Genomic DNA, 12,844 nt, shown 5'->3' with positions numbered 1-12,844 from the left:
GGGCACAGCCTGAGAATGAAGTGTATCTGTGTGCACCTCAACCAGGAGTTTCTTTTGTTACAGGTTTTAGCAGTTATTATCAATCCTCCCTTGGTTATATATGTATGTGTTTTAAACTTGCTGTTTCTTTTATTTAAAACCTTTTTGTGGGGTTGAGGGCCCAAGTCGCGTCAAGGTTGGGGTGGGGGTTGGCTCTCTGAATGAATGTAGTCACAAAGGTGGTCCAGACCTAGTCTGAGAGCTGCATCTCGGGGAGTTGGGTGCATTATGTCACTGTGTCCACGAGATTCCCACCTGTGCCTGTGAGGAGCCCCCCTGAGCTGCCGGGGACATCACATCTTCCTCATCCTGCTCAGTAGAGCTGCACACTTTGATCCCTTCCTGCAGTCAAGGGAAAGAGAATAGTCCAAACAGTCACACTCCCTATAGGAGGCAGTGCTTTCACCACTGGGCTGTGCATGGTAAGTACCCTGCTCTGGAAACCTGCACACAGTGGAGGAAGTGACTTGACTGCAGACTTCACTCTCAGGGTGCCAGCCTCTTGAATCCCAGCCCCAGAACCGGTGAGGGTAACTGAATGATCGCCACACTGCCTGCCTGTTCCCAGACGTTTTCTGCTCTGCCGTGTACCTTTGCTGCTGTCTAACTTTAATGAGGCAGCATCAAATATTATGAAAAGAGTGATGCTAAGACATGGATGAGGTCAAGGAAAACAGCGGAAGCACACCTGCTTCCCTCTCCCGCAGTTCCGCACCCGTAGTAAACATCCCAAGTTGATAAGAGCTTCTCTTTTCCTATTAAGCCCAGATTTGGATCCAGAGTCCTTCCTACCAAAGTGCTCCAGGTAACATTACCAACTAGAGTTGAAGCCTCTTTGCTAGCCCTGACTTTGGTCTTGTACTACTTAGCTGTTCTCTGCCTATAAACTGCAAGAGGTCGATTGACTCAGCTGGAGGAGAGAACGTTGAGAAGACAGTCTTCAGAAATAATGCAGATAACAATGAGACATGCATTTGCCCTCCTAAGAATCTGTACCATGATGTTTCTGGGTTCTGTCCTGTTATTTGTTTTTAAGCAAGAGGGAAAAGTGACTCAATGAATAATACCAAAAACAGTGTCCAGTGAGTCGTTACGGTTAGCATATCTTCAGCCGTTTGATGATCTAAATTCCAGTTAGATGCATAACTATTCTTTCACAGGACTTTCAAATCTCTAGGAATATATGCTTATTTTTAAAACAGTCCTAGATGATACTTTATCCACTTTCTTCTCCAGTTTTTCCTCCTCTCCTCCTCTTCGGAAAGAAAGAAAAATGAAAAGCAAAGTGCTAGTCAGTATATAGAACCAAAATATGGTATAAGTTTGGTATAAAGTAAAATGTTAAAAAATACTTTTTTGCTACAGGCACTGGTAACCTGTTATTTCATCTGATGCATCCATCATGAATCACACACACATTTTATCAGACAGTGAATAGAATCTGAAGGATTGTTTTTCTTCTCAAAATTATGTGAAAACTGGAGTTCCCATTGTGGCTCAGTGGAAATGAACCCGACCAGTATCCTTGAGGATGCGGGTTCAGTCCCTGGCCTTGCTCAGTGGGTTAAGGATCTGGTGTTGCCATGTGGCCTGTGGTGTAGGTTACAGATGTGGCTCAGATCCCGTGTTGCTGTGGCTGTGGTGTAGGCTGGCAGCTGCAGCTCTGATTCAACCGCTAGCCTAGGAACTTCCATATGCCTTGGGTGCGGCCCTAAAAAGCCAGAAAAAAAAAAAAATTACGTGAAAACTGAGATTTCAAAGCCTCATACAAAAGTAGTTGTAATAAGGCAAATAACCATTTTCTGCTTTTCTAATGTACAATGTTTCAAGATCTATAAATGCACAAACCACTTGACATCTCCCTCCTGTGACACTTAGAAATGAATTCCAGATAATAGAGAATCAAGGAGTGTCCCATCCTTACTATTTTTGCTCAGGAGTTTTTGGCACTCTTTTGAATAAATGCTAATGAAACATAAGCCACCCATCCGATTAAAAACAAGACCTATCTGTTCATTCTCATGGATCTCCACCCTCAATAATATCGAGAGATCTTTAACAAGTGTAAGTCAAGGGACTGCAAAGATGGTGGACTTGAGCACTTACAGGGCCATCCCCTCATCTGCCTTAAAAAATAAAATTTCCCAAGCACCGACATCCGCCTGTGTTATTCGCCAGTTCAGTCAATAAACAGCTATTGAGTGTTTTCTCTGTGTCATATGTGTGAGATTCCCATATGGTCCCCACTGAATGAATAAGGAAAGCAACAGGATGAATCAAGTACGGCCTCTTCCCTGAAGAGCTAGCTGTCTGTCTACCGTGGGGAGGGAGGTGAGGGTCAGGGTGGGATCTCCCACGAACACATACTGGGATGAGAGCCTCGCTGTGGGAACTGCTCGTGGTTTTTAGGAGCTGACCTAGGCCTTTCTCTTGGCATGTACGTGCCTTAGCCAGTCTAGCCGTTCCCAGCAGAAGAAATGCCACAGACATTAGTTTTTGCGTTTTGGTTTTTAAACCCTGAAGACTCTCCTGCAAACACTCACTCAGCCCTCTGCCCCGTGTCTGTGTCTGTGCATCTGTGTGTTTTCCACGGTCAGACTGATGTCTGGACCAGTCCCCCCTTCTGCTTGTCCCCCCAGGTTCTCCCCAATCACCATTGACGGGATGACAAGCCTTGTGGGAATGAACATCCCTGGTCACACAGGAACGGGCTGGTGCATCTTTGTCTACAACCTGTCTCCTGATTCCGACGAGAGTGTCCTCTGGCAGCTCTTCGGCCCCTTCGGCGCAGTGAACAACGTCAAAGTCATCCGAGACTTCAATACCAACAAGTGCAAGGGATTCGGCTTTGTCACCATGACCAACTATGACGAGGCAGCCATGGCCATCGCCAGCCTCAACGGGTACCGCCTGGGAGACCGAGTGCTGCAAGTTTCCTTTAAAACCAACAAAGCCCACAAGTCCTGAATTTCCCATCCTTACTTAGTAAAAAATATATATAAATATATACGAACAAACCACACGCGCGCACACACACACATACACACGCACACACACAAAAGAGAGAGAAACTTTTCGAGGCTTATATTCAACCATGGACTTTATAAGCCAGTGTTGCCTAAGTATTAAAACATTGGATTATCCTGAAGTGTACCAGGAAAGGATTTTATAATGCTTAGAAAAAAAGAAAAAAAAAACACAAAAAAATACCTTTGATGCATTGAATGTTCTTTCATAGCTGTCGTTGTTGACTATAATATACACAGATAGCAACGTGCAGGGATTTTTACCCAGCCAGCTAACTTTACTACCTTCCTTGAAGGTGGGTCTTTTTAAGATGACCATTCGCTCATTTGAAGAAGAAAAACAAAAAACAAAAAAAAAAATAATAAAAATAAAACAATTTTTACAAAGTAATGGGATTCAAAGAAAGAAAAAAAAAGATTTTTCTTTTTTGTCAAAATGTTGATCCAATCAGATTGGTTAAAAACCCCCACACAAATTAAAGAGGAATAATAAAAATTGCAAAAATTACAAAAACTTTTGCAAATGTTTTTATTTTTCCTTTTTTCTTTTATATCATGTGAACTAAAACAGTCTTCTGTTAGGGGATGGGGGCAAGGGGGATACCTGATGACATTAACAATTTAATAACATTAACATTGTTGCCAAAGAGGTGGTCTCTTTGCTGAAAATGGGTTTCAAGAAAAATCTATTTTTATAAAATATAAAGAATTTTTACAAGAGAATCTGGATTTGAGAAAAAAAATATTTTGACTGGCTAATTTAGGGGAAATTGACAACTTTGTCGCGTTCATACTGCACTGGTAACTTTTTAGAGATCAAGATGTGTGTTTTAAACTGGATTCGTAGACTGTTTTTTGAAGGATGGGCTATAAACAGATGATCTTCATATCTTTTCATAGCATGTAATAATAATAAAAAAATATTAATTACTAGGGGAAAGGAGTGTTCGTTCTACCCAGGGTACCACAGTTCCCCACAGTCAAAACCCAAAAGCAAGGAGATGAGTTGAAAGACAGTTTTTCTTTAAGTCATCAGTATGGGATGTCAGCAGAACAAAAATTAAAAAGATTCATTTTCCTTTTGATCTAAAACTTCCTTAGTTTGAGCAGTAGGTGCTACGAAATTATTTACATATCTTAGTATCATAGTTAAATGTATGTGTTTAGGAGAGGAAAACAAAAGATAAATTTGCTTTAAATTCATTAAGGAATTTTCAAATTCACTTTGTAGCCCATGCTGATAGAACTGGGCTGTGTTGGTACATTTGAAACACTGTTTATGTTGCTTGAAACACTTATTTATTTAATCGCCGATGTGATGATGCCTATGGCCGAGATCAAATATAGCTAGATTGGCTAGACTACTTATTTGTTTACTTAAACTATGGGAAGAAGCATATTATTGTGTCATTCTGTTGTGTGTGTATGTGTATATACAATATAAATATATATATATAAAGTTATTTTTCCTTTGGGTTAATTTATTATAAGTTGTAACACTTGGCTAGTTTTGTTTGTATATGTCTTAAAAATGTTTTCTTATGCTATTTAAGTGACAGTTAAAGAGGTATCAAGGTAACTTGTGTAGAACTATTGTTTGATATATTGTCATGTTTGTTGTGAATATTTTTTCTTACTGCACAGTAGAAAAATAAAAACAACTGGGTCTTTATTTTAATGTAACTCAGATTGGGGAAAACAAAACAGAGCTAAAGGAACAAAATGACTGAGGGAGCTTTCTCCCACGTCCAGTGCACTGATCATTTGAGTATGTTTGTGCTTCGTACGGTTATATATTTAAAACAAAAACAAAACAAAAAAATACAAGGGTTCATGCTCTTCCCTGGGTAATAGAAACAGTTACTCGCTATGCATAATCTAGTTGATAGTTAAATTTGCTATTGCTTTTCTTGTCTTGTTATATACAATCTTTTCAATACCAGTTTAGTCTTAATGGTAATAAAACGTTATGGTTATTTATAACTTGTGCTTATTTTGTGCGTTTTTTCCCATGCTGAACCCACTAAGTGCATGTAGACAGAACTGTTGTTTTCACACTGAAGAGGCAAACTTTGTAGTAGTCGTCGTAGTGGTAGACAGATAACGAAAACCATGGCTGCATCATAGACTCCTCCTTTAAATTTTTTTTCTGTTTTTTTTTCCTCTTTTCGGTTTTGAGAAAAAACAAACAAACAAAAACCAAAAACACCAGATTTCAGTTCAGAGAACACTCGTTCAATATTCACGGAAACCTTCTTACATCACCTGCTATGAATGAACGCAGTTGCTGGCAAAGTTTTGATGCATTTGCTAAGCATTAGTGGGAAAGGCATGCCAAAATCCCTTCTCTATAATGTGTTCACTCTTGGGGGAAAAAAAAAGGAAAAAAAATCTTAGGACCAGGCAGTTGTATACTTTAGTTATAATGAATGACTTCATGTTAATCTTGCTAGTTTAGATGATTTCCGAGGGAAAGTATTGTAAATGGTTTTTTTTTCATACTCTTGTTGTGTTTGAATTATTTGTACTTTATCTGTCCAGACAATAAATGAAAGTGTGTAGAATGGATTTGAGCTTCCCAGATTTTTAAATGTGTTCATGCAAACTTTTTTTTTTTCTGTAGCATCTTCAGATTTCCCCAGTATTTTTACCATTAAACAAACAAAAGAGGCAGAGTAAAATTCTGTTAGCAAGTTAGCCCAGTCTCGCAAAGTCAACTCAGTATTCAAAAGTTATCACTCTAGTTCCGCACTGCTACTGTGGTCTCCAACCAGCAGTTATAGGTATCATCTGGGAGCTTGTTAAAATGCAGAGTCTTGGGCCAAATGCAAATCTATATTTAACCAGATCTCCAGGTGAATCACTGGTACTTTAAAGCGTGAGGAGCACTGCCCTGGTTGACAACAAGCCGGCAAGTTTGGCATTGTGTTTGGTACTATGATACATTAAGGTCTGTAATTCATGTAGAAGCATACTTGCGACTTGTGCAGAAGAAAGGGCATCACTATTTGCAGAGCATCTGTCATGTGTCAGACAGGCTACGTGGTGCTCTCTGCCTTCTCTCACTCGGTCCTGCAGCAATTGGGAGACGTGAATAGCACTATCCTCATTTCACAGATGGCAAGACTGAGGCCCAGTGAGATTCAGTAACTTAAAACAGCTGGCAAATGTCCAGCTGGGCTTTGAAGCCAAGTCTGATTCAACTGAATAGCACCTCAACAGAGCTATGGAAAGAGGCCATCTGTATAGCCTCTTGTGAAGCGACAAGAAAGGCCATCTCTTTATTTAAACTCATTTTTTGCTTAGCATTGGCAAATATCTGACTTTCTTACCGTTGAGCAGAAGCCCCCCCCCCCCCAAAGGGCTTTTTTTATACTGTATATAAAGAACATGCGTTAAGCTCAGCCTAGGGGGAAAAGACTAAGGTATCATGAAGTCACATTAAAATATGTCCTGAACTTTACATACGAGCTTTTTAGTCCTTTCCTGATAGGATCATTCACCGATGACCTCCTGTCTTTCTTTTTCATCTTCTCACTAATTGAAAATTCACAACACCCCGTAAAACACTACGTCACCCTCCACAAACTGACACTTGAAGAAGAAATGCCCCACTGATCCAGATGAAGGAGTAGTCAGGTTCTCTCCCATTTCTCATTAGCTCCTTTCTTATTATTATATTAAATTACCTCAGTGGTTGGGGTAATTAAATTCAGGGCAAAGAATGGGATTTAATTAACCAAGCCAAATATTAAACTCTAAGTCAGCCTGAACTTTGCGCACTTAAAGATTCATCTTTGAGTTTTATCTTAAAGACAAGCCCTGATGTTCCTTTTCTGAAGGAAAATGAGCGTTCAAACCAAAATGAGCATCCTGCCCCCAGGAATAAGAGAGCTTTGCAAACCTGTGTGTAGGGTCTAAAAATGTTGCTGCTCAACCTATGACAGTTATTACCAATCGTCACCACCCCTGCTCCTTAAAAGATGTCGTTTTAGTGTACTTTAAATAAATGGATACATTATTTTGGAATATTGGAAGTTGACGGAATCTTAACCAGTTCATATAGTTCATTCCCCAACCTCCAACAAAGCTATCCTCAAAGTTTCACAACTAGCTGTAGATGTTTAAATAGGTCTTTAAAATATCCATAGGAGGACATTTCTTCATACATTCTCTTGGCAACACTTCCCAACATCAGCATAACGTGTCTGCCTAATATCATAAAAATCTGCCTTGGTGCAAGTACACGCTTATTACCTTAAATCTCTAGGCAAATATTGTATAGTTTCTGTAGGTGTTTGTGGGAAAGGTCTAACAAATTACAAGAACACAGAGATTATTAAATTTCTTTTAGGTCTTAGGTACATTATGTCTTGCTTGGATGAAAAACTGCATGCCAGAGAAGGCTGACAGCATTTACTTAGCGTTACTTCTGTCAAAGTGATAGGAAGAGAAGAGAGCAAAAAGCATGTACTTGTGTCTGTAACCATCCCCCATAATCACCACCCACATCAAAACTACCTACATCTACCACCAAAGATCAAACACTGACCAAATGACGGTTCCCAGCCAGAAGTTTTTTGTCCACTTGGGTCCTGTTTAAATTTCTTTCATCAAGATCAATCATTATTTGTTCATTTGTAAATAAAACATTTCAACCCCAAAGAGTAACATTTAAAGGGACACTTGTTCCCTTGTTACATAGGGAACAAGGGGAATAAGTCTTGTACAGTCCCTACCCGAGCAGACTCAGTATTTGAGTCTGGCTACTTTAACCTTGCCAAAATTCGGCACTGAATCACCTTTTACCATAGATGATTCAGGAAACTCCCAGTTCTTGACATTTTTTGTCCTGAATTTTTGTAGGCACTATGCACTTGTTCCCTGACAGACGTACCCATGCAAACACAAAGGCAAACATTTGTACTATTGAGTGAGAAATGGGGTTTTCTACTTTCACCTGCAAACTCAAAAATCAGACCTGACAAGATAGCATTAACAGCAAGAATGTGTTTTCTAAGTGGAAGAGCCATTAAAATCTTAATTTGAGGCCATCCTGCCTGGACTCATTCCACAACCTTAACAAGAGCTCATGGGACACAGCTGTATAATATCCTTACACCTTTCACTGCCTTTGTTCTCCCTGGAAAAGAGAATAATAAAAGGAAATTACATTTTATTTCCATGAGCTAAAATCAAGTTTTAATATTGTCCAAAAATGACTCGTACTGTTCCTTTATCTTATTAGCTTTTGGCATATTAGGTAATAAGATAATTTTTCATGGTACAGTATTTATGTAAGAATCATATTTCTCTCTGTGCAGATCACTTACAGAAGTGTCTGTTAACAGGAGAGAATGATGCATAATCGGCACTTAAGATTAAAATAGACCTGAGAACATAAAAGTGTTCCTTCAATTAAAGGAATAGCATTTCTCCAATCTCATCTTTTTTGTTTCCACAGCAGAATGAAAACTGGCTTAAAAATCATCCAACCCCAGGTTAATTACCAGAGGCTTCCCTATGCAAGTCCAGCTTGATCTACTAGTGGTTCAAATGCAAAATGGACTCACATACCACTCCAAGATGCCATGTAATTATTTTAAACAGTTCCCAGCAAAGTCCTTGAGGTTTAAGAAATGGTTTCTAGAAAGAGCACCAGCATTTCTTATCTTTCCAATATGCCAAGCACTAGACATTTAGCATTTGGTCCTCCTGCCAACACAATGAGGGGTAACACTCCCCTTTTTTATTGAGCAAAAAGAGATTCAGAGAGATTTGGCATTTTGTGCAAGTTAGTTGGTGCTGAAGATAGAATTCAAACCCAGACCTATCTGACCCCAAAGCCACCAGTTATATCACCTTGACTCTGAGCCAATTCTGTTAGAGCTTCATTTCAATTAAAGGTGGAGTCCTGTTACATAGGGAACAAGGGGAATAACATTAAGCCCCAGTGCTTGGGGCTAACCTTCTCCCCCAATCTTTAATGGAAAAATAGGTCCAATAACATTGGTTTACAAACAGACTGACAAAGAAAAAAGCTAAGTGATAGTTTATAAACATTGTTGCTCGGCGACGCTAAAAAATTAAATTTCTTGTTGACAGATCTATTTAAACTACCAAAAGTCACTGAGGTAGAAAGGAGTCAAGGATAGGACTGAAGGTAAGAATGTTTCCAAGCCAACCTAGCTGCACTTAGAACTGGCCCTGTGAGTCTCCCTATGAGATGAAGGCATTGTGCGAACCAATATTACTGTGGTAAGAGCTCTTTTCACTGCTAGTATTGCCTGTGAATCCTCAGGACAATCCTGAGAGACACATAGCAAAATCCCCATTTACATCTGATAAAACAGGCTCAGAGATATTAAGTATCTTGCCCCAAGGTTGTACAGTATGTAGAAGAATTGGGATTTATACCCATGCCGTCTGGCTCCAATCCAATGTCTTTCCACTAAACCACACTGACAGGATCTCAATATGATTCCACCATCTGCTGAACACCCACCTACCTATGAGGTATGGCAGGGCGGTGAAAAGGGAACCAACCTAAGCCTTGTCTACACTAGAATACTTACCCTGGACCTCTGGCACATGCCAGGTACTGAGCTAGGGGCACACAATGAGAAAACATTTTTCTGCCACTTATTTTGTGCATGACACTGTGCTGTAGGTTATGATAGAAACAAACAAAAAAACCAAGAATGGACATTTCAAATTCTGTTACCAAAACAAATATGTAAAACAATGATTTAGCTATGCCAGGCAGTTTCTGTTCTGGAAGGAGAATTACAGGAAATTTTTTAAATTTGGGGAGTGAAAGGAGTATTCTGCGAGCTGGAAGGGAAGGAGAATATGGCCTGCTGGTAAGAGGACAGCCCTGGACAAAGAAAGTTCTGGGTTTGGATCCCCAGGCAAGTTGTTTCTGAGATTCCTGATCAGAGAAGGAAAGATGAGCGATAAAATGTGTCAAGTTTCTGGCACTCAATAAAGAATAATAGGAATTAAACTTAACCAGAAAGATTCCCAGAGGAAAAGCGCTTGGGCTAGGCCGTCTGGCAGGGGGAAGTGAGTTTGCTGGATGCCTCTGAACATACAGAACAGAGAAACCCTCAAGTAAAGGAGGGGCAGAACAGTAGAGATGCCTGTGGGAATAAACTCTCGGAAATCTCACTTGACTTTGTGGTACATGAACTGCTTTAGAAATGCAACAGGAACTCCAGCCACACACCGACAGAAGCTCTGATTGCTCCTCACCAAACAGAGAACAAACGGGTCCCTCTTTTGGACCAGTCACTACAGTGACTCAGCCATACTACCTCCTACCTGTGACTCTTGAATGATGCTCTTTACCAGAGGTCCAATTCTCCCTGAAGAAACAGTTCAAATTCCAGAAAGAGACCAGGTTGGCCCTGCTTGGTTGGCGTTTACAGGCTGCAGGTACTCTCAATTCTCCTTCTCACAGATCAAATGGGTCTAAGTAGCTGAAGCCAGGGTTGGGGTCATGTGCTACAAAGCACGGCCTGCTGGGGGAGAATGGCTTGGGGGAGTTGCCTCAAGGAGGATACTTGGACGGAACAGCTGCGGTCAGCTGAAAAATGGCCCCTCCAAAGATGTCCACATCCCAACCCTTGGATCTTAAGGATATATTACCTTACATGGTCAAAGGGACTTGGCAAATACAATTCAGCTGAGATGGAGAGATTGTTCTGGATTATTCTGAATTATATATGGGAGTTCAGTGTGATCACAAGATCCTTATAAGAGGGAGGCAGGAGAATCAGTGGTAGGAGATGTGATAATGGAAACAAAAGGTTCAGGTGATGTGAAGAAGGGCCCACAAGCCAAGGAATACAGGTGGCCTCAATCAGCTGAAAAAGGTAAGGAAAACAGATCCTGCCATGAAGACTCCGGAAAGAACACAGCCATGCCAACAGTTCTAGAACTGTAAGAGAATAAATGCCTGGTTGCAAGCTGCAAAGTTTGTGGTAATTTGTTATAGCAGCAATAGGAATTTAACAGGCCAATCACGAAGCAAGGGTTAGAGAAAGAAGAGATGTGGGGAGAAGCTAATGCTCAGTCCAGGCGCTCCAGGCCCCCAGCATCAGTGAGAGCAGGGGTAGGGTCTATGTTGGCCCCAGCTGCCCTCCAGGAGCAAGATGCTGCCACTATATTAACTCCATCTCTGGGCTCTCATGACTTGGGGAGTGGAGAAGAGGGAGAAAAATCAGCAGGTCCCAATGACGTCAGTGAACTGTTTTACTTGGCTCTAGAGAATGTGGGTTCTAGAACAAGCTAGAGTAATGGAGAGCATTTTGGTCCGGGAGAGTCGGATTCAATTCCCAGCCCTGCTGCCAACCCCTTATGGGATTCTGAACAGATAATACAGTTGACCCTTGAACAACATGGGGTTAGGGGCTCCAACCTTCTTGGCAGTCAACAATCTGTGTACAGCTTACAGTAAGTAGGTTCTCTACATCTGTGGATTCGACTAACCATGGATTACATAGCGCTGTGGTAGTTACTAATGAAGAAATCCACATATAAGTGGACCCATACAGTTCAAACCCATGTTACCCAAGTGTCAGCTATACAATCCAGACCACTTTTTCTCTTATATTTCGTATCTCCAAGTAATGGAGGAAACCTAGGAGTATTTCTAAACTCCAATCCCCTTCCCCTTACCATCCAATCATTTACCAGACCCTGTTAATTTTACCTCCTGAAAGTTTCTCAAATTCATCCCCTCCTCCTCCACCTCATGGCTGGTATCCTAGCTTAAGTCTTATCCCATTCATTCGGAGATTATTACCTGGATACCTTCTGTGTATGTCCATGGATTCTGGCCCTCACAGGAGGCCTCCTCTCCTTACTGCCTACAAGCCTTTCATCCAAACTTCAGCCAGAATGATCTGCCTGATACACTAATCTGACCAAATCACTCTCCTTCCTAAATCCCATCAGTGGAGTCCCATCACCCAGGTGATACAGTCCAGACATCTGAGCATGACTCCCGAGGCCCTGCATCCCTAGGCTCTAATGGCTTAACTAGCCACATCCGTCTCCTTTTCCTGCCTCACAGTTTGTGGTCTGGCTACTCAAAACTATTAACGCTTCCCCGAATGCATGAAGCATTTGCCACAGGGCTACCCACATTAATTTTCTTCTTTTCTAACAGAACCTTGATTTTAGGAGGACAACAAAATAGCTAGCTACAAAACTTCTTTCAGTTTTCCTTACAGTTAGAGGTGGCCCCATCACACAGCTCTGGCCAATAAGCTATAACAAGCTCCTGGTGAGGCTCTCAGGAAAGCTCTTTGAAAGATGACATGGTGTTTTCCCTTTGCCATTGCCCCCTTCCCTGTCTTTTTTCTTCCCACTTGGAATGTCAGCATGATGTCTGGCGCTGCAAGTGTCTTGCTGCAACCACGAAGGCAATAGGCAAAAACTATGGATGGCAGATTAGAAACCCATGAGGTGCCTAGGTCCTCAATGGTATCTCTAAGCTGCTACAGCAATCCTGGACTGTCTCCCTCATATTTCCCTTTTTTTTTTTTTTTTTTTTTTTTTTAATGGCTGCACCGATGGCCTATGGAAGTTCCTGGGCCAGGGATTGCATTCAAGCTGCAGCTTCGACCTACACCACAGATGCAGCAACAATGGATCCTTTAACCCACTGCACCAGGCCGGGAATCAAACCCACGCTTCCGCAGGCTCCACATTTCGAGGCACTGAAGTCAGATTCTTTTTAATTGATTTCTTTTTTTTTTTTTTTTTTTTTT

General features: G+C 41.1%; 2 long non-coding RNA genes across 22 annotated transcripts in view; one reads left to right on the top strand and one right to left on the bottom strand.

Moving 5' to 3' along the window:
• ELAVL4 (ELAV like RNA binding protein 4) overlaps nt 1-5,633 on the top strand; it is a 144,812-nt gene extending 139,179 nt beyond the window's left edge. For 11 of the 21 annotated variants that reach the window (XR_014808366.1, XR_002345497.2, XR_014808354.1 and 8 more), the window contains one exon: nt 2,637-5,633. This is a non-coding gene — a long non-coding RNA (ELAV like RNA binding protein 4). The remainder of the gene's footprint in view (nt 1-2,636) is intronic. The other 10 variants (XR_014808367.1, XR_014808363.1, XR_002345501.2 and 7 more) reach the window with 1 other exon arrangement.
• Nucleotides 1-12,844, bottom strand: part of LOC110261422 (uncharacterized) — a 154,670-nt gene that overhangs the window by 25,072 nt on the left and 116,754 nt on the right. The gene's annotated exons all lie outside the window — the stretch shown is intronic.

The sequence above is a fragment of the Sus scrofa genome, chromosome 6 (genome assembly GCF_054392235.1).
Source record: "Sus scrofa isolate SSC_HxYL_T2T_F1_AM1 chromosome 6, Sscrofa_HxYL_maternal_Yorkshire_Landrace_v2.0, whole genome shotgun sequence".
In the NCBI taxonomy this organism is placed as follows: Eukaryota; Metazoa; Chordata; class Mammalia; order Artiodactyla; family Suidae; genus Sus; species Sus scrofa.
This window is presented reverse-complemented; position numbering and strand designations above follow the sequence as displayed.